Source organism: Apis dorsata, unplaced genomic scaffold (genome assembly GCF_000469605.1).
Source record: "Apis dorsata unplaced genomic scaffold, Apis dorsata 1.3 scaffold_533, whole genome shotgun sequence".
Taxonomy (NCBI): domain Eukaryota; kingdom Metazoa; phylum Arthropoda; class Insecta; order Hymenoptera; family Apidae; genus Apis; species Apis dorsata.
Genome location: NW_006263755.1, coordinates 17552 through 21733, shown reverse-complemented (window position 1 = coordinate 21733; position 4182 = coordinate 17552). Strand labels below are relative to the sequence as shown.

The 4182-nt window shown below is 26.3% G+C and overlaps 1 long non-coding RNA gene across 1 annotated transcript in view; it reads left to right on the top strand.

Annotated features, from left to right (window-relative positions):
* Positions 1-413: 413 nt before the first annotated feature.
* LOC102678084 overlaps positions 414-4182 on the top strand; it is a 16071-nt gene continuing 12302 nt past the window's right edge. The window contains exon 1 of the long non-coding RNA XR_422509.2: positions 414-424. This is a non-coding gene — a long non-coding RNA (uncharacterized LOC102678084). The remainder of the gene's footprint in view (positions 425-4182) is intronic.

Here is a 4182-nt window from a genome sequence, read left to right as displayed (position 1 = left end):
TTCGAATATAATAATAATATAATGTGATCAAAATGTAGATTGATTTTCGATGATTTTCATATTATTTTATTATATTATTAATATTTTATTTCAGTAATTTCATATTAGAATAAAAAATATTAAATGCAAGTGAGATATAGATAAAAATTTGTTTAGCTAATTTACTGATCTATGTATTTGCACTCGCAGTAATGTTACTGGTGGAAAATTCGTTAGACGCATATATATAATATGTGTATTAAATATATGTGTATATAATATGTGTATTAAATATATGTATTGAATACTCTTTCGACTGAAATGTTTGTGTGTAGAAGATGGTGCTTGTAACTACTGATGCATTTTCTTAACGATAAGTGGATTGTTTTACAAGTATGGTACACCTATATTGAGTCTCTTAATATTACATACAATAGATGATCGTGTCCGTAATGATTTTCAGAGCATGATGTGTTATTACAAGGAAAACTAACTAGTCATATCTGGTGATCAGAATATAACGTGTTCATGAAGTGTTAATTAGATTCTTTCTTATTTTTTGATAAAAGTTCATGCCCTTAGAAATTCCAAATTTAATTAGGAAGATGGAGAGATATATAGAATAACCAATATAATCGTATTAGATATCATTTATGATATCTAAATTAGAAGAAAATTCCTTGAACTAAAATAGTTAACTTCGTACTAAGATACATAATTAAAAATTGATCAGCGTATGTGTTAAGGATTTGTGAAGCGATTGAGTAACCTGACCTGTGTTTTTAATACTTCGAGTACCATCAATAGTTTGACAATAATTTATGAGCGAGAATGATTTTTCTAACGTTTTCCAGATCTCTAATTTAAACAAAAGTGTCACACAAATGGCTACGAGTGGCCACATTTGCACACCATGCGATGGACCACTGTGGGAGCGAGCGAAGGTCTTGACTCCCACGTGCTGCAATGCGATTCCGCGAGGATCCATTCTTCGAGACCGCCCTTCAGCACGATCATTGGTACCTCCAACCTCCTCTCTATGTGCATTTCTTCCAAAAGACAAGGATTGGAGGAAAAACCAAGGGTTGCGACTGTCTTGCGATAGAATTGATAGTAAATCATCACAGTTAGCCGCAAAAAGTCAAAATATCATCATTCGTTCATTACGAGTTCATAATATAAACGAATATATACTCCTACAATAGTAGGTGGTCTTTCGAACAATAACATTAGTTTAGGCATCTCATTTGTGCAATATTCAAAGTCGTTCATTACTTTTCGATTTTAACAGTATATTTATTATAAATTTCCTCGAACTGATAATATTGATAATATTGGTTATTATTCAATCAACCATGGAGTATATCACTCTTCGAAGAATCGTGTTATGTTTCAGCCATTAAAATATGTCTGAAATATATGTATAATATATAATATATGAAAAATATACAATTGAAAGAGTCGTCTAAACTCTTTTCAAAAACCTCAATTTTCTTAAACTATCCAATCTCCAATATTATTTTTTGTTTAATTTTAATGAAGAATCGATGATCGATAATAATGAAAAAAAGTTTCTGTGTGAAGAACATCATAAATAAACTTCGAATAAGATTATAAATTTAATAAATGCTCGCGAATATTATTTTCGCTGATCGTTGATCATCAAATTAATTCAAATACAATTATTGATTAATACTGATTTTTTTTATATATGTAAAATTTGATTTTATATAAATATAAAAATCATTTTGGGATTTGAGAATATTTTTCAATCAATCTCAATGGCAATCAGCATTATTCTAGTTGAAAAGAATTATTACAAACACTCGCAGAGTTGTATTTGTTGTTTTCTGGAAACAGCGGATTTTATAGGTTTGTGGATGATAATTCCTTGATCTAATTCTAAAAATTTTCCTCAGATTAGGATTGTCGCACAATTAGGAAGCTGTCCGCGGTAATATTGACTGTTTGTATGTGATCTCGCGAGATGAACATGAAAGGAGTTTTAAAGGATACGAGCATTTTGATGAATTCAAGAAAATCAGAATTTTTGTAATATTAGAACTTTTTTAACCTCCGAACTATTTAAACCATAGAACTTTTTTAATTTCTGAACCTTATAAACTCTTGAAACACTTTGTATTCTCGAACGAACAGAACTCTAGAATGTGAATTTGTGAATTTGTAATAAACGTGATAAACGTAAACCTTCATTAGCATCTGAACTATGTTTTTGATCGTTTTAGAATAGAACTTTGTTTACAAAGAAATTTGTAATAAATTAATTTTATTATTATATATCATAACTCCAAAAACAGTTTAGAGCTAACATACAATAAAATTAATTTTTTATTTCATAAGAAAAAATCAAAATAAATTTAATTAAATTATTAGATAAAAAATTAAGATTAATTTTCTTAATTTTCTATCAAAATATAAATATTCTACCAATCAATATATTTTTGCATTCTCTTTAAAAAAATAATATTTTTAGATTGAAAATGAATTAATTTAAAAGTTATAATTTTATCCCATAGATTTTGTCAATTAGAATATCTTATCCGATATATTTTTTTATAAAATAACTTGGAGTTTATTCTATAGAATAGCTCTCTTTCCATAAAATAACGTTGAAGACGCAATGGAAGAGTCAAGTTATTAAAAACTCTTGCATAGAGAGAAAAAAGACTTTTTAGACTTTATAATACATAAAAATATGAAAAAGTTTAAAATTTTAAAATTACAGTTCAAAATCAAAAAAATTTAACAGAAATATTTAATATTAAAATTTAATAATGCAAAAAAAATTTATTAAAATTAATTTCAATTTCTCTATTGAATTACTTTGTGATTATCAGATCTTGAAGATCTGAAGATTCTATTGAAACCAGACAAAGATTAATTTGATCATGTGGAACAACTTGTATATAACGTAATTAGCATAATGTAATTAACATAAAAATCTAAATCTTCATACATACATATGATCATATTTCGTTCGAAGTTAGACAGTGTAGTTTTTATACGAAATGTAGTTTTTATACGCTTGCAAAAAACTTAATGTATGTATCTTATAATCTTAACTTAACTTAAAGATAAAATCTTAACTTAACTTAAGACGCATGCAATCCCACGATGATCCCACGACGATCCCACAATGATCCCGATGAAGGTTTAATAAAATGGTACCTGCAGTCCAATCTAGACCAAAATATCCAAAGGAAAATTGGCACAATATTCTAGATTGGACTGAAGATACTGCGTAGTTCTTAGCTTGGTATCGATTTTTAAAAATTTATCTTTGGAAAATTTTCGAAGGAAATATAATCTATGAAAATCGATATCAATTACCAGGTCTTACCACGAGGAGGTGATTATGCATCGAGACCCATCTAACGCTAAAAAAATAAATGCAACAACAGTTAAATATATTAAGAACACATAAATAAAGTATGAAACATAAATAATAACATAAATAATAACATAAATAAACATAAATAAAGTATGAAAATTAATAATTAATATAAATGAATTAGAAAATGTAAAATATAAATAATTGATAATTGAAATGAATAATAATTAATAATTAATGTTAAATAAATGAGTATAAAAAGAATAAGAGAAGAAAAAATAAGAAATAATAATTAAATAAATCTGAAAAGAAAAATTAATTCGAAATGAAATGATTATTTAAATTGGTGTTTTACAATAGCAATTTATCGCTCGCAATTAATCTCACGTTGTGACGAAACAACGAAGCGTAATTTATACCTGAATATTATTTTCATTTATCTTATATAATTTATTTATTATATTAAATAGTAATGCAAATCTTAAATTTATAACACGTAATAAAAATATTATCTTATTTCATTTAACGAAAAAAATAAATTATATAATTAATTTATCAAGAATTGCAATGCTTAATAAGAGAGAGCTCAAAATATTTTACAAATTTTGCAATCCAGTGTAATAATCGAGAAAAATATTGAATCATGCAAGGTTTAGATTGGAGTGCGTATATGCGTAGTTCTTGTCTTGCCATCATAATATTTCCATCATAATAAATGATGAAATATTTTTAAGTTTAAAATATTTTAGAACCTTTTAAATATTTTCTTTTTACATGGTCACAATTTTGAAAAAAAGAATTGGAAACCCATTATCAGGTCTCACCAGCAAGAAGGTAACTATATCGAGATC